Here is an 18360-nt window from a genome sequence, read left to right as displayed (position 1 = left end):
ATACTCTGAAAAAAGGAGATATGAGAAGCAAATGAGAAGGGCTGTAAATCACTGAGTAATCAAAGCAAAAGTTATCCTGCAGGGCCCTGCAGAAAGCTTTCAGAAGAAGAAAAGTCAGGTCAACTCTCTGTGCCTGAAAAAACACAAAGCTGTCAAGTCTTGAAATGGAGGAGACTCATCTTGGTATTTCTAATGGCATTCAGTAGTTGCAGTGGCTGCTGTCCTCCTTTGGGAATTGGGAGGAGGGGCTGTTGCTGGATGTTCTTGTACAAGGAGGAAGATAACTTGAACATGATTTCTTCTCTTCAGTGCATCCTGAAAAATTGAATTGTGATGATAAAGATCAGGCAATTGAGCAGAAGCACTGAACTCTTTATGAAATAATAACCCAAGTGCTGAACTCTAATCTTGTTTCTCTCTTTGTTGGAAAAAGGGAGGGGTGGCACTTGTGCTATCCCCTAACTATGCACAGGCAGGACGATGGAGTAATAGTTACTCTATGCCCTGTGACCAAAGTTCTCTTTGATGCAGGGAGCCAGCTAGGTAACCAATCCAATATGGAGGAGCTAAGATGTCCATTTGTACCAGAGGAGAGAAAATCCTTGGGACCAAAGGAGGGTTAAGAGAAGTGGGGAAGGGGTAAGGAATTGGCTGGTTGTGGAGATAAAATTCAACAAAACAACAGATAAACTCCAACTCTTACACCCAAAAAAATTAGGAAGGGAAAAAAAACCTAGAATGAAGTTTGAGTGAGCAACCCTAAAAGCTGTTACGCTAGTATCCTGCAGAAAGTAAACTACATGAATTTGGATAGCAGAGATAATCTAGTTGATATAAGAAATTCTGGATAAAAAATATTTTTTGTGGACTTAGAACTGAATTGTGTCATAGTCATCAACTGCAAAGAAGATTCTAGACCACACATAAGGGCTGCAGAGAGTTCTCACAGTGGTTCTAATAGCTAACACATGCTGGGCTGGTTATAAGTGGATTTTTCCCACTGATAATATCTGTTTTCTTTCCTGAATGTCATAACTGAGGCCTTGTTAGCCCCTTCCTCTCATGGAACAGAGAGCACATAGCCTATCTTGAGTCTTGGAAATGCCAACAGGTTTCTGTCATAAGGGGTGTGGTCCCGGAAGCCCAAATCATACCGGCTCATCTATGGTGGCAGGCAGTAAATACTGTTTTTTTTTTTTTTAAAGATTACCTATTAGCATCAATGTTGTAAGCATGGTTGATTCCCTCCCTGGACTGGTCACTTCTTTATCTGAAATGCAAGGCATGATTTCTCCCAAGGTTTAGCTGAAAGTAGTTCATATAATGATTCTGGATGGTTTATGTGCAGGCATGCAAATACAATGAAAACAACATGAGGTCATTAATAACTGTAGACACCGGCAGGTGACAGATGTGAAATGAATGAGCTCCTGAGCATTTCTTTACTTAATCTTTAAAAACTGAGTTTTCAGGCTAGGCCTGGTGGCTCAAGCCTGTAATCCCAGCACTTTGGGAGGCTGAAGCAGGTGGATTGCTTGAGGCCAGGAGTTTGAGACCAGCCCGGCCAACCTAGCAAAGCCCCGTCTCTACTAAAAATACAAAAGTTAGCCGGGCGTGATGGTGCATGCCTGTAATTCCAGCTACTCAGGAGGCTGAGGCAAGAGAATTGCTTGAACCTGGGAGGCAGAGGTTGCAGTGAGCCGAGATTGCCCCACTGCACTCCAGCAGACAACGGACTGAGACTCTGTCTCCAAAAACCAAAGAAGAACAACAAAGCAAAACAGAAACCTGAGTTTTGAATTTGTTTATGAGTAACACTAAAGTAGAAATGTATCTTCCTTTTTGAACTTAATGGTGTAGTTATTAGAATGTCATACTAATCTAAATGTGTCAATACTCAATGATTACTCAAAAATCATATGTGTTTGTATAACTTTGGAGATTTTTTTCACTTCATTAAATATTTTAAAGTTTAAAGAGATGTCAAATGTTCAAAATGTCTATGTTGAGAGCCCGCGGCACTGGGAGCTTGGCCTGCGCTGCGCCACGATGTCCGAGGAGTCAGCCAGGAGCCTGCAGAAGGGAAGCACGCCCGCGGGGCTGGTCCCAGAGGGCCAGATCCGAGTCTACAAGCATGAGGTTCCGTCCATTTGCTGAGAGGACGCATCTGGTCCTGAAGGCCAAGGGAATCAGGCATGAAGTCATCAATATCAACCTGAAAAATAAGCCTGAGTGGTTAAGAAAAATCCCTTTAGTTTGGTGCCAGTTCTGGAAAACAGTCAGGGTCAGCTAATCTACTAGTCTGCCATCACCTGTGAGTACCTGGAGGAAGCATACTCAGGGAAGAAGCTGTTGCCGGATGACCCGTATGAGAAAGCTTGCCGGAAGATGGTCTTTAAGTTGTTTTCTAAGGTGCCATCTTTGGTAGGAAGCTTCCTTAGAAGCTGAAATAAGGAAGACGGTGCTGGCCTGAAAGAAGCATTGTGTAAAGAATTTAGCAAGCTAGAGGAGGTTCTGGTTAATAAGAAGACAACCTTCTTTGGTGACAATTCCGTCTCTACGACTGATCACGTCATCTGGCCCTGGTTTGAACGGCTGGAAGCAATGAAGTTAAATGAGTGTGTAGACCACACTCCAGAACTTAAACTGTGGATGGCAGCCATGAGGGAAGATCCCACAGTCTCAGCCCTGCTCACTGGTGTGAAGGACTGGCAAGGTTTCATAGAGCTCTACTTACAGCCCGGAGACCTGTGACTATGGGCTCGGAAGGAGTCAGCAATAAAGCTATGTCTGAGGTTTTCCTTCACTTAGAGAAAAAAGAAAGTCTGTATCAAAACTCTAATAAAACCTTAGAGAAGAGATCGAATAGTACACAGACCACAAAGGACTAGTAACAAGGAAGATAGGCAACCCTGAAGAAAAAAATGACTGCAAAAGAGATGAAGAGTGAACATAAATCTCTCTGAAATTTTACCGTATTAACCAGATAGCCTTTGCTGCCCACGTTAATATACTGATCTACTCTGCTTTCTGCAGGGTGATGGGACATTAATAGCTTTTTAACATTACTCATCCAAATTTGATTTTAGGTCTTTTTTCCTTTCTAAATCCCTTTTAGGTGAGAGCTAGAGTCTATCTATAAATAAATAAATAAAATGAATTGGAATAATCAACAAGAAGTAATTAACATAGATGTAACTAATGTTAGAAAATGGCCCAAACTGGGAAGGCTTCAATGAACTTGGTTTCTTTTCTTACAGTACCTTATAATTCAATTTAATATAAATACCTCTTTCATATTCAGAATAGAACAGTGCTTCATTGCTTTAGCCTTTTCATGATAATTAACAAATTATGGGAAAAAACCCAATTTTAGGTTATATATTTTTAAATTTTTCTGTGTTACGATGTTTTGATATCTTAAAAAACCTATCTAGCTAGGGAGATTCAGGGTTAGCCAATTCTCAGAGGCAGCAAAAGACTCAGCCAGGAGCATGCATGCCTTTGATATGCAAACTAACCAATCCAGAGTCTTACCTCCACTATCTGACTCATACACCCAAGAGACAATATTCCTCTGCTTTAATCATCCCAGTGCCAGGTACCAGGCAACTAGTAATATAGGAGTTAGAAAAAACTATTTAGCCGGATAGTGAGGGTACAGGAGTTCTTGGTAAGACTTTTCTTTTAATAAAAAGCAGCCCCCAAACCGTTTGTTTTCTAACAAAGAGCAGCCTGTAAAATCGAGCTGCAGACAAGCTAATGGGTGAATGTATTCTAGTTAGTTGCTTGGTTGTCACCCATTGGCTTGTGAATTACAGACACTTACTATGACATCCATTTCACTTTATTTTTACCTTATTTTTCTCTTAAAAACATTTGTTCCTTAGTTTTTCATGGCAATTTTCCATACAAAAGCTTTGTATGGAAAGCTTTTATGATTGGTTTTTCAGGGAATCCAACCTTATTTTATCTTTGAAAATATCCTGAAGTGCCAAATAAACCAAGAATCTGAAGTGGGGGAAGACTCTAGCCCCAGCAATACCTGTGACTACTAATGAAAAAGACTTGACCAGCTGAAACTGCCTGAGATTTCTCACATAATGTCATCATTACGTGGATGTGCTTCAGTGCTCTGAAATAATGGCACTTTAATCTTAAGTGAACCTGCCACCATCTGAAAAGGGGGAAAGAAAAGCCAAAGATACAAAATACTGAAGAAAGGTAAGAGTACTGCTTCATTATCCATACAATACAGTTTTATTTCAATGCTACAATATAATTCTTTTTCCTTCTAGTACTAAGAGTTATTTAGTGTTATGCATTCAAAATTTTACTTCATGACTTACCATAAGAGAATCTCATTTTACTTAAAAATTTTAGTTTTTGGTTGGGCGCAGTGACTCACGCCTGTAATCCCAGAATTTTGGGAGGCTGAGGCAGGCGGATTACCTGAGGTCAGGAATTCAAGACCAGCCTGACCAACATGGTGAAACCCTGTCTCTACTAAAAATACAAAAATTAGCCAGGCATGGTGGTGCGTGCTTGTAATCCTAACTACTTGAGAGGTTGAGGCAGGAGAATCCTTTGAACCCAGGAGGCGGGAGTTGCAGTGAGCCGGGATTGTGCCATTGCACTCCAACCTGGGCGACAGAGCGAGACTCTGCCTCAAAAAAAAAAAATTAGTTTTTGTGAAACTGTTTTCTCTGTAAATAATCGGTTTCCTTACTCATTCTGAAATGCGTTTATTGTCTATAATAGCAACCCAGTGATGTCCTGTTGTTCTGCAGAGGAAAATGCACATAGAGCAGCAGCCAGGACAGATCAGTTAAAAGCTAAATAGGAAACATTCTGAGAATTGTAATGGGTCAGAAATGGGGTAATTAGATATTATTATATATATCTATCTTGTGTTTACTTGATGCCTTTGTAACAGTCTGCACAATTGACATATTCCTTCTAAAACAAAAAAAAAACAAAAAATTTTCTTCCTTTGATTCTGGAACACAATAACTCACTTATCCCATCCTATCGCAATTAATGGCTCTCTCTCTTTCTTTTAAATTTGCTTCTCATTCTCTAAATTTCTTCTGGCTATATCTATGTTCTTTGCCAGCATTTAAATCCTAGCTCTGCTGTATACAAACTATGCAAACTAGCTCATATGCTTAACCTCAGTGAGCCTCAGTTGCCCCATCTATAAAATGGGGCTAATAGTAGCACTCACTTCATTATGTTGTAATGATTAAACTAACACAAGTAAAGTACAATCCTAGGCAGTGCTGGGCCTATCATAGGCTCCTCATATTTTCTTCTTTCTATCTGTTATCACCCTCAGAGACTTCATCTCCATCATAGGTTTAGCAGTCACTGCATTTGAATGATGCCCAAGTTGACATATGCAATCTTGATATGCCTACCTGGGCTCCACTCTTGCATCTTCAACTCATGGTGGGCATTTCTCTCTGACAGTTCAGCTTCTCCTAAACATCAGTGCATCCGAAATCAATCTTATCATCTTATGCTCCCTGAAAAGAAAAGACCAAAAAATGGTTGGCAGTTCTTACAAAAACTTAAACATACAGTTACTATATGACCCAGCAATTCCAATCACAGGTATATACCCTGTGGATATATTAATACATATACATAAATATGAAAACATATGTCCACAGTAAAACTTATACTTGAATATTCATAGCTGCATTATTCCTAATAGCCCAAAAATGGAAACAACCCAAATGTTAATCAATTGAGAAATGAATAAATAAATGAAAATGAAATCTATATCTATACAATGGAAAGATAGCCAAATAAAGGAATGGAATACTGAAACATGCTACAACATGGATGAACCCTGAAAACCTGCTAAGTGAAAGCAGCTAGACACAAAGTCCAAGAATTATATAATTTAATTTGTATGAACTATCCAGAATAGGCAAATCCATAGAGACAGAAAATAGATTAGCGGGTACCAGGGAAAAGGGAGGTGGAGGAATCAGGATATGACAGTTAATGGGTCCAGGGTTTTTTTAGGGGGTGCTGGAAACATTCTGGAGTTAGTGCTGATACCTGCACAACATTGTGAATATACTACAAACCACCAAAATGTACACTTTAAAAGGGTTAAAATGGTAAATTCTGTTATATGGATTTAATCTCAATTTTTAAAAAAGAAGAAAAAAGCAACCGCTGTAGACAGCAGAGTGATACTTGTCCATGGAAGTGGCAGGAAGTGGAGCCAGAGCTGCAGGGGGGGATCTCTGATCTCCAGGAAACCAAGATATTCACTAACAGCACCAGAGCAAGGCCCCAGGGGGATATCACTATGCTCACTTCCAAGAAGCAATCAGAATCTGACTCCCAAGGCACAGCCAAATGGGTCATTATGCAGCTTTGCTGAAATATCTGCAATTCTAGACCTAAAAACTAGAAAAGAGGATAGAGATTGGAGGGTGAAAATAGCCAAAGGAAGGACTTGAAGTGGAAAAGAAGTTCCTCATGGGGCAAATTTATTATATTCTCTATTGTTAGATTGAACTGCAGGGGCAATAAATCATATGCCCATTTAAGATTTTCAATATATTTTCTGTTTGTCATTCTTTCTCCCTGATATTTCTTCTTTAATCAACTTTTGACCAACAAGGCAAATAGACTTTATAAGATTTTACAAGTAAAGCAAAATCAGCCCTTACAAGGACTCAGCCTGTCAGAGGACCTGATTAAAGGTGATGAGAATATTTCAGGGATTTTCAAGATATTCTGTATCTGCCTCTATCAAAATTTTATTAACCTTTTGCTTTGGAAAAGTTTCCATGAAAAGGACCTAGGAGAAAAACATTCCCAAATCACCCCCATCAGACTGTAGAACAGATCTTAATAGCCACTAACTGAAGGAGTCCATGTGTTCCCACAGATGGCTGTGAAAAATGAATCACACTTATCAATTTGAGAAAACGGAAAGAAAAGAACAAGGAGTATAGAACTTCAGGGTTTAGCCATTCCTATTCAGGGTCTCATGAATGACCAAAGTAAAAAATCTGGAGTTAGTTTACTCTTCCCACATTATTTTCTCCCCAATCTCCATTTCTATAATGAAGTGCTTCCAAAAGGGCAGACACTGCCTTCTGATCCTCTGTTGTACTCCACATGATCTGAAAATGATGGAGAAAAGCTAATGCACCTACCTGGTTGTATTAATTTGCTAGAGCTGCCTTAACAAAGTACCACAAATGATGTAGCTTAAACAACAGAAATTTATTGTCTCATTGTTCTGAAGCTAGAAGTCTGAAATCAAGGTGTCAGCAGGGTTGGTTCCTTCTGAGGGATGTGAAGGAAGGATCTGTTCCAGGTCTCTCTCCCTGGCTTGTAGATGGCTTTCTTCCTTGTTTTTCTTCGCATCATCTTCCCTCTATTTGTTTTTACGTCATGGTGTCCACATTTGTTCAAATATCTGTTATCTGTATTCAAATTTCCCTTTTTTATAAGGACACTAGTCATATTGGATTAGAGTCCACCCCAATCTCATTTTAACTTGATGACTTATATGGCCTTATGTGGAAATAAAGACACTATCTCCATATGAAATCACATTCTGAGGTACTGGAGGTTAGGACATCTATATATTTTTGTGGGGTGGAGGGAGGCACACAATTCAACCTATATCACTAGTCTATGCAACTTAATGAAGGGCTGAGGAAGAAGCCCTTTCTCTTAACATCGAGGAAACTCTCGTTCAGGGATGAATCTAGAGATGTTTGGTTCTCGGCCAACCAGGAAGGACTGGGGCCAGTGGCTATAAGGCAGTTCAGGAAGAAGTATATGCAGAAAATGGAGATAAAATGATGTGTGGAATCACCAGGAGTCTTGAGGACAAAGCCATAATCAGATGATCTGGAATCTGACCAAACTGACTCACACAGACAAAAATCAGAATCTATGTCCTTGACATACATCAAAGATGCTCAGCAAGAATTGAAATGAAAAGAAGTGTGGAGGACCAAGCTGGGCACAAATGCAAGATAGGATTATACCATCTAGGAAGTCTCAGTTGTAAGCAACAGAAACTGATGACTGATTTGTAATAGAAAAAATGAATCAATTGAGAGGATATTGGAAATATAAGGAAACTTTTGGAGTTGAACGATACTTTTATTATCTTGCTTGTGGTGGTGGTTTTACAGGTGTGAATATAATGTATGTCACAATTTATCAAATTGGATAATTTAATATAGAATGTATTGTATGTCCATTATAGCTCAATAAAACTGCTTTTAAAAAAGATATTGGACCCATATATTACACTGATGCTGAGAGTGTAAACTGGAACAGTCACTTTGGAAAACTCTTTGGCAGTGTATATAAAAGCTGAGCAAATGCTATATCCTATAATTTACCATTTTCACTTCTAGGTAACCACCCAATAGAAATGCATACAAATCTTTAACAAAAGTGTGTACAACAATGTTCCCAGCAGCACTATTCATATTAATAAAAATGTAAACTGCCTAGATGCTCATCAACAATATAATGATATGTAAACAGGGTTAACTCTGTATGCCTGGGTTACTCAAACTCTGTACATTCCCAAGGTCTTCAGCAATGGCCCTTAGCCTGATTCCTGGGAAAAGGTCTCTGAGCCTTTGGACTATCCTGCCTGAAAAGAGTATCTTTTTATACCTAATGCTTTGGGCTATGTCAGCTAGTTAGCACTAACAAAATGCCTATTTTTGTATGCCTGAGGCTTTAGGCCTCACTGTATCTATTTGACCTATGGGTTCTGGAGACTGAGTAGTTTTGTCTCCAATAAATATCCTGGATGCCAAGGGTCAAGTAGCTTCCCTAGTTGGCAACACTTTGCATGTGCTGTCACATACCATTGCTGAAAAAATTAAGCGCTATCTGTGTGACTCAACTGGGAGATGACAGCTAGAAACTTGTTCCTGGTTTCTCCTGGACTCAACCCTGTGCACCTTTTCCCTTTGCCAATTTTAACCTGTATCCTTTTACTGAAATAAATCTCAAGCATGAGTATAATAGCTTTTCTGAGTTCTGTGAGTCTTCCCAACAAATCTTTGAGCCTGAGGGTGGTCTTGAGAACCCCCAACACAAATGCATAAATATTATAGTATATTTATAGAATGGAATACTTTGCCATGCTAGTAAGAGTGGATGAGATACAATTAAACCAAACAACATGGATAAATTTCACAATCAAAATGTTGGACATACACAACAAATGTGGTATGATTCTATTTGTATAAAGAAGAAAAACAAGACAAGTAGAATTAATCTATGATGCCAGGGGTCAGGGTTTTGGTTATCCTTGGATGGCAGATGATAGTGACTAGAGAGGGAATGAGAAAGCTTTAAGGATGCTGGTAATATTCTGTTTCTTGATCTGAGCACTGGTTATAAAAATGCACTCAGTTTGTAAAAATCCATTTTGGAAAAAAAAACTTATGTGCGTGTTTTTCTGTATATATACTATACTTTTACAATGCAAAATGTTAAGGGATACTGGATGGCATGCAGAATCTTTGGAAGAACAACCAGATTGCCAGGCGACACAGCTAGAAAAGAGCCCCAGATCTCACCACAGAACAGATTTAATGAAAATCACACTTCTGCACTGATGGACCATCATTACTATGGCCACCGAGAATGCTGCCTCTAAAGTGTGGAGGGAGCTGCTCCTCACTGCCCTGCTGCTTCCTGTCCCTAGAATAAGCTCAGTGTGGTCTCTGCTTCTTCTCTTACTTTCTTCTTTGCAGTTTCTATGACAGCAGACAAGCTCTGCCTGATCAGAAGACATTATAGATGCTGGGTAGTCAAAAGAATGAGAAGGCTGGGCACGGTGGCTCACGCCTGTAATCCCAGCACTTTGGGAGGCCGAGGTGGATGGATGCCGAGGTGGGTGGATAACGAGGTGAGGAGATCGAGACCATCCTGGCTAACATGGTGAAACCCCATCTCCACTAAAAATACAAAAAATTAGCCAGGCGTGGTGGCAGGCACCTGTAGTCCCAGCTACTTGGAAGGCTGAGGCAGGAGAATGGCGTGAACCCGGGAGGCGGAGCTTGCAGTGAGCCAAGATCAGGCCACTGCACTTCAGCCTGGGCGACAGAGCGAGACTCCGTCTCAAAAAAAAAAAAAAAAAAGAAAAGAAAAGAAAAGAAAAAAAAGAGTGAGAAATGTCCACTAAAGTTTATTGTATCTGGAGATCTAAATTGAATTTTTAAAGTATTTATTGAGTCCCAACTATATGTTGGGCAACAAGTTAGAGGCCTTTACATATATAAAACTCTTGATCCTGAGAACTGCTCTGTGACAGAGCATAGACCCCAGAGAGACCTTAGAAATATACTCAAGGTCCCCTGTGAGCATTTAGCTGGGTAGTGATCTATGTCTATATGATCTGCAAACTACCTAAGGCTGGGAAAGAAACATCCAAAAGAAGTAGAGAACAACAGTGCCTAGTTAACATGAGGTCAGGAATAGTACCTATTCTTAAGCCATTTGGGGAAAAACTCAAAATTCCTGATGCATTGGGTAGAAAACTCAGGAAAGTTTTATCTTATTAATAGGAAATAATTAACTCTGGTTAAATACAGCTAAGAAATCATAAATCATAGATGTGTACACCTAACAAATCATAAAAGTAAGACCCAAAAAGATCAAACTATATCTAAGTAACTTAACAAACATTTCAGAATGAAACTTAAGAATATGTATAACAACACAAAAATATTCTACACTCAAAAGATAAATTTATAATGTCTGACATCCAAACAAAAATTACCAGACATACAAGGAAGCAGAAAAATATGACCCATAATGAGGAAAATAATTAGTCAATTGAGACTAACCCAGAGCCAACACAGATGTTAGAATCAGAAGATGAGGACATTATGATAGCTATTATAACTGTATTTCATATGTTCAAAATGTTAGAGACATGAAAGTATAAGAAAAGACTCGAGTAGAACCTCTGAAAATGAAAACTAAAATGACTGAGATGAAAAGTACATTGGATGAAATTAATAGCAGATTAGACATAACACATGAATTGAAGACATGAACAATAGAAGGTATACAAAGTGAAACATGGGGAAAAAGAACACAAAAATTGCTGGGCTTGGTGGTTCACACCTGTAATCCCAGCACTTTGGGAGGCTGAGGCAGTTGGATCACTTGAGGTCAGGGGATTGAGACCAGCCTGGCCAACATGGCAAAACCCCTGTCTCTGTTAAAAATACAAAAACTAGCCAGGTGTGGTGGTACATATTTGTAATCCTAGCTACTCAGGAGGCTGAGGCAGGAGAATTGCTTGAACCTTGCAGGCAGAGGTTGCAGTGAGCCGAGATCACGCCACTGCACTCTAGCCTGGGTGACAGAGAGTGGCTCTATCTCAAAAAAACAAAAAAAAGAAAAACAAAAAACCTAATGAGCTGTGGGTCAACTTTAAGTGGCCTAAGACACATGTTATTGAGGACTCCTAAAGAGGGATGAGAAGAAATGTTTGAGTAAATAATGGTCAAAATATTTTATACTTGATTAAAACAATAAACCCATAGATTCATTGTTTTTGATAAATAAGAAACGAATGTATTGTTCAATGAAAACAAGCACAAGAAACATAACATAGAAGACACGAAGGCACATAATCAAATTGCTCAAAACCAATAATGAAGAGCAAAATCTTCAATGATATGGGGTGAAAGGAGGGTATTTCAGAGTTACTGGACAGATCTGGACTGTGTTCCGGACATTATAAATGTGTATTATCTTTGTATATCTTTTTTAGAACCACACACACTCTAGAAATATTAGGTTAGATTAGAAACAGCTGGAAAGCAAAAAGACAAGTTAGGAGGGTTTTAAGGAGTACCATAAAAGTTTAGTGAACCTGAACTGGGGTTGTGAAGTAACAATGGAATGTAGGAAACATTTAAGAATTAAAACTGACAGCACTTGAAGACTGTATGAGATGGTAAAAAGTAGCACTTGCTAGGAACTGATCAATAATATCAAAATTCATTGATCTAAGAGAAGATAATGATTTAATTTTGTACATGCTGAATTTAAGGTACATATAGGTTCTTATATTGGGAAAGATAGCTGGTATTCAGATACAGGTTTGGGAGTCATTAACACAGAAATGGAATGTTCCCAAGTCCTCCAGCCTTCTTATGACATCTTTACCTGTAATATATCCAAATAAAACGACCTGAATTTCAATTCCATGCATGTAAATGCAAGAAATCTGGGCCTACTAAGTATTCCTAGTGCAAAGTGAACCTCTGAGGAAGGAGGCACCGACCAGCTGGTACTCCTGTGTCTGAACTCAGAGGAGAGGAGGAGGGTCCTGGGGGCTGGAACCCAGATATTTGAGGAGAGAAGACTGGCTGGGAGTGGCAGAAAAATTGCAAGCTGGACTCAGCTTCTCCTAAAAAAGTGAACCACTGCTGCCAAAGTCCAGTTGCTGGGGTGAAAAAAGTGTTGCTTGAGTGATTGTCAAGAACAGGAAGCAAAACTAAAATAAAAAGGAGTAAGCCCCCCTTATTCCTTCAAACTTTCAGTTTCTTTCCATTGGCAAAGGCTAATGGGGAACAGCTGGCAAAGCAGAAAAGTGTGTAGAATCCCAGCATTGCTAAGTAGAGAACAGAATTTTGAGTTTGGAGTTGAGAAACAATAACTTAGTAATTGGCATACTTCTCTTAGTGGGGACACTGTCCTTTTCTGGCTCTGATAAGGAATTATGCTTCCAAGGAATGGTTGTCTTAAGTATAGCTTGATGGTCACATGGAGCTGGCTGTGCTTTCAGAAGGAATGGTAGCGCATTACTTCTGTCATAAGTGACCCCTTCTTTTCTACAAACAAGGCGAACTGTGCATTTGAGAAGAGAGAAGCTAAGCTAGGACCACACTGAAAAGTTGATGTCCTGTAAAATTGTTTAAAAATATGTTCTTTAGCACTTGCGTGTTTAAAATTAGCAAAATGAAATCTTCATTCAGATGTTCTAGCCAATCTGATCCATTTTACATTTCAAATGGTAGTCTCCACATTACATCTGCCTCAATCAATTGCAAGAAGCCCAGCCACAGACTGGAAGAAACTCAAGTGGCTCTGGCAATGTTAGCTGCCAAATAAAGACACCTGTTACAAGGCTGCCTCTTTGCAAAACAAAGGAAGTAACTCCTAATAAGGACAGAACTGTAAGAAATAATGCAGATGGAAGTTGAAAGTTGGACACCTGCTGTTAAGTGGGGGGCGGGGCAGTCAGTTTTTATATACAATATGCCTGGTAGGAAGTCATGAAAAACACTTGCGGAAAAATTGTTGGGAAGGAGAAAACCCTGACACACTCTCGGAAACAGACTTGTTTATGCATTTGTAGCCACATGAATGAAGGGGACTCAACCCATGCTGTCATTTTGAGCTACTTTTCCAATTCTGCAGAACAGTGGCAATAACAGCACTTCTGTTGCCCTATTCCCCTCTTCAACCTTATATTCTTTCGGAGCTTGACAAGCTCAGAGTTTAAAACATTGTTTTCATTGTGGAGCATCTCAGAATCATAAGATGTTGGATCTGGACAGGACCTTGGAGCAGGAGAAATCATAAAGAGCTAAAATGAATTCTGTAGCAATAAAAATGTTAGAACTATAAACAAAGGCTTCTGGGGAGATAGAGTAATATGTAAGTGTTTGAAAACTAATATTGAGGAAGGGAAGAGATTGTTTGGAATAGTTTAATGAAATAAGTTTAAAAAATTTAAAATAAAGCAACTGTGAATTAGAATAAGGATACATTTTAATGCTGAAGATAGTAATAGAGACTTTATTCATTTTGATGAAATGTTTTACATAATTAATACAGGGCTCTTTCATCCAGGGAACTGAAGCATAATATAAATAAATTTTTAGTAGATAATATTATTCAAAATTTTATAAAGATGTGGATTCCTCACATTTAGGAAAGATAGAGCAATTTAGGTATAAACAGGTATTGTTCTAGTCACAATTAATGAGCCTGACAATGGGCTATTACTACCACCACCAGGAGCCTTCCCTCCATATTTCCATCCTAAACAACTTGACTCATCCAATCAACACATTGTTATAGTGTTCATAGGTCAACCACTGCAGAATTCTTTAGTGATCATGGATAATTAGCATTTATTGACTACCTATTTGCTAATTAATCTCTTTCATAAAAGTATTTTATTTTGATATTTAAATGAAAGCTTTTTATGGCATTGATTATTATTATTTTATTTTATTTTATTTTTGAGACAGAGTCCTGCTCTGTCACCCAGGCTGGAGTGCAGTGGTGTGATCTCAGCTCACTGCAACATCCACCTCCCAGATTCAAGCGATTCTCCTGTCTCAGCCTCCCAAGTACCTGGGATTACAGGAGTGTGCCACCATCCCTGGCTAACTTTTGTCTTTTTAGTAGAGATGTGTTTCACCATGTTGGCCAGGCTGGCCACAAACTCCTGACATCAAGTGATCTGCCCACCTTGGCCTCCTAAAGTGCTGGGGTTACAGGCACTAGCCACCACACCTGGCCTATGGCATTGGTTTAACATGCTGAGTAATGGTAGCATCAAGTACACAATGTATTGGAATTTGGTTTGAGGTTGTATTAAAGACCAGGAATATGCAGGAAGAAATGGTAACTCCCAGTATTGGGAAGCATAGGCTCTATGTGTCGTGGGGATGAGGAGCACCTGATCATATATCTGTTACTTCAGCCACAGTAATCCAGACCTAAAATAGCTCATTAGTCACAAGAGTTTTTAAATAGAAAGAATGACATCAAAAAAACTTGTTGGTTGGTGTGCCTTTCAGCTTAGTTCACTTTCTAAGCACATATATTAAATACCTACAGTGCAGCAGGCACTCTGTGGGGAGATGGAAGTGGGTACAACACAGCTGTCAAGGCAGTGATGCGTAATGGCTAAGAATTTAGGATTTGGAGTCAAATAGAGATGGTTGGAATCTTAAGTGGGTCACTCACTTGCTATGTGCTCTCAGGCGAGTAACTTTACTTCATTAAGCCTTATTTCTACTTCACAGGATGCAGATCCAAGAAAAACTCAAAACACAGTGTTCAATACAGAGTAAGCATCAACAAATGATTATTAATATCAAATATGAATATTTAATAATATTTAGTAATAATTTAGTTATTTGAGCCCTGGGAGCTTGCAGTCTAGTTTGAATACAGAAGTTGGCATACCTCTTTATAAAGTGAACAGTATTGTAACGGAGGTTCAAATAAAATACAGGGAGAGGTATTTGTTTCTAGCAGGAGAGTTGAAGAGATTGGGGAAAGTTTTACAAACGATATTACTCCTGAACTATTAAGAAAAGTTAATTTCTAAATTGTAGATTGTCTTCTAAGTAATCTGTAAGTTTGTCCCTGTGATAACACAGGAATAGACAAATAGAGCATCTGAAAATAGATTCAAATTGTTACGGACTGAATTGTTTCCTTCCCTAAATTAATGCGTCGAGGTCATAAACTGCTGTACCTCAGAATGTGATGTTATTTGCAGATAGGGTTTTTATTTGGAGATAGGAAGACCATGTGAATACACAAGGTGAAGATGGTCATCTAGAAGCCAGAGAGAGAGGCCTCAGAAGAAACCAATCCTGCCAACACCTTGATCTCAGACTGCTAGCCTCCAGAACTATGAGACAAAAAATTTATATTGTTTAAGCCATTCAGTCTGCAGCACTTTGTTATGTCAGGCCTGGCAAACTAATACACAGCATATATTAGAAATGAATAGATGCTAAATGTTGAATTATAATTCTGTGGAGAATGAATATATGGGGCTAGGAAAAATGGCTATCCATTTGTAAGAAAGTAGAATAGGGCCGGGCGCGGTGGCTCACGCCTGTAATCCCAGCACTTTGGGAGACTGAGGTGGGCAGATCACGAGGTCAGGAGATCAAGACCATCCTGGCTAATACGGCGAAACCCTGTCTCTACTAAAAATTTTTTTAAAAAAAATTTAGCCGGGCATGGTGGTGGGCGCCTATAGTCCCAGCTACTCGGGAGGCTGAGGCAGGATAATGGCGTGAACCCGGGAGGTGGAGCTTGCAGTGAGCCGAGATTGAGCCACTGCACTCCAGCCTGGGCGACAGAGGGAGACTCCGTCTCAAAAACAAAAAAAAAAAGAAAGTAGAATAGATCTCTACTTCATTTCATACACAAAAATAAATTTTAAATGTTGTTAAATATCTAACTGTAAAAGACAAAGCATATTAGAAAACATAGAGAAAGGCCAGGCACAGTGGCTCACGCCTGTAATTCCAGCACTTTGGGAGACCGAGATGGGGGGTGGCAGGGGGTGGGTCACCTGAGGTCGGGAGTTTGAGACCAGCCTGACCAACATGGTGAAACCTTGTCTCTACTAAAAATATAAAAATTAGCCAGGTGGCGTACATCTGTAGTAATCCCAGCTACTCAGAAGGCTAAGGCAAGAGAATTGCTTGAACCCAGGAGGTGGGGGTTGCAGTGAGCTGAGATTTCACCATTGCACTCCAGCCTGGGTGACAAAGGGAGATTCTGTCTCAAAAAAAAAAAAGAGAAATATTTTATAACATCAGGATCAGGGAAACCTTTTTCAGCAAGTCAGTTAAACCCAGGAAGCAAACACTGGTGAATCTGACATGCATTAAGGGTGGTAGCAGCCCTGTGGTTGAGAGGATAACTTTGAGCCAGGTTCCTAACGCTGCAATGAATGAAGAGCCTGCCAGGGAAAGAGAACACTCTAAACAACTGCCAGGCCCAGAGAGAATGAGGCCATCTTACCACAGCACCAGCCAAGTGAGAGCTTTCTATTCACAGTGTCTCTCCTTCCAACCCCTGCCTTTGCCCTGGCAGATTCAGAAATCTCAGTGAGCAAGCTAGGAGAGGAGGAGAAATGAGAGAGTGAGACCACTCCTCTCTCTTCTGCTGAAACTAGTCAGCGCTCAGTAGGTTTCAGCCAAAGCGAAGCGAGAAGGTCAATCATGTTGAAAATATTTTCTTAGACTAGGCTATATCAAATAGAGACTGGCTTAGGATGAAATTATTGTAGGATTTTCTAGTTCCTCTGAATAACTAAAAAAAGTCATGCAGACTGCTCCAAAGTTTACTCATCTATAGAGGAAGGTGTGCACGCATGCGCGCGCGCGCGCGCACACACACACACACACACACACACACACACACACACACACGGGTCATATATAAAGGGATAGTAGGAGTAGAAAATAATTTCTTTTTCTTTTTCTTTTTCTTCTGAGATGGAGTCTCACTCTGTAGCCCAGGCTGGAGTGCAGTGATGCGATCTCGGCTCACTGCAAGCTCTGCCTCCTGGGTTCACGCCATTCTCCTGCCTCAGCCTTCCAAGTAGCTGGGACTACAGGCGCCCGCCACCACGCAACGCTAATTTTTTTGTATTTTTAGTAGAGACAGGGTTTCACCATGTTAGCCAGGATGGTCTCCATCTCCTGACCCCGTGATCCACCTGCCTCGGCCTCCCAAAGTGCTGGAATTACAGGCATGAGCCACCGTGCCTGGCAATAATTTCTTTTTATAATATCACCCCATGACTTCCCTGTGTTCAGTGAACAACTTACACACAGAAAGAACTTACCTAGTGAAAAAAAAAAACCAGGGGGAACCTATTCTAGATAGAAAAGTATGGAAACCCCCTCCAAGCAGGTATGATTTAAGCTGAGGCCTAAAGAATGAAAAAGAAGGCAGCTGCATACAGGCAGAAGGATTGCTATTTTTTTTTAAGACACAAATTCAAAGAGCCAAGAGAACAGGAATGAAAATAAACGCCAATCTTCCGCAAAGAAATTTCTGTCCTCTCTTTAATGGTGTAGGGAGGGGTCTGGTCAAAATGCATCTTAAAGATTGTCAACCAACCACCTTGTTTCTGCCCCCATTTCCAGAATTACTTGGTCTGCCAATTCTGGAGCCTTTGGGGAATTCTGTAGTGCAAATTGGGTTTCTTCTCAGTGTTCCTTGCTGTTGCCTTAACTTTCAGCTCATTTGTTAAGTGAGTTACCACTTTTTCTTCTGTTTTCTGGCTTCTACATTGTTACCATCTGTGCTAAGTGTTGGGGACAAAATGGTCACTGAGATGAACAAGATTCCTGCCCTCATGGAGCTTATGTTCCAGTAGAGGAGACCAAAAAAAAAAAAAAAAAAGAGTAAACAAATGAATTTTAAAAATAGCAAACTGTGATGAGTATTAATGGAAGAAACTCCTGTAATTAAAGTTGGAGTTTAAACTGAGGCTCTGAGATAGTGTTGATTTTGCATTCCAAAAGAGGTACTGGAATCTTG

At 39.8% G+C, this 18360-nt stretch overlaps 1 pseudogene; it reads left to right on the top strand.

Moving 5' to 3' along the window:
- Positions 1-2031: 2031 nt before the first annotated feature.
- LOC112619405 lies at positions 2032-2782 on the top strand (annotated as a pseudogene).
- Positions 2783-18360: the final 15578 nt, after the last annotated feature.

Source organism: Theropithecus gelada, chromosome 2 (assembly GCF_003255815.1).
Source record: "Theropithecus gelada isolate Dixy chromosome 2, Tgel_1.0, whole genome shotgun sequence".
NCBI classification, from domain to species: domain Eukaryota; kingdom Metazoa; phylum Chordata; class Mammalia; order Primates; family Cercopithecidae; genus Theropithecus; species Theropithecus gelada.
Note: the sequence above shows the minus strand (reverse complement) of the source record. Positions and strands in the feature narration are given on the sequence as shown.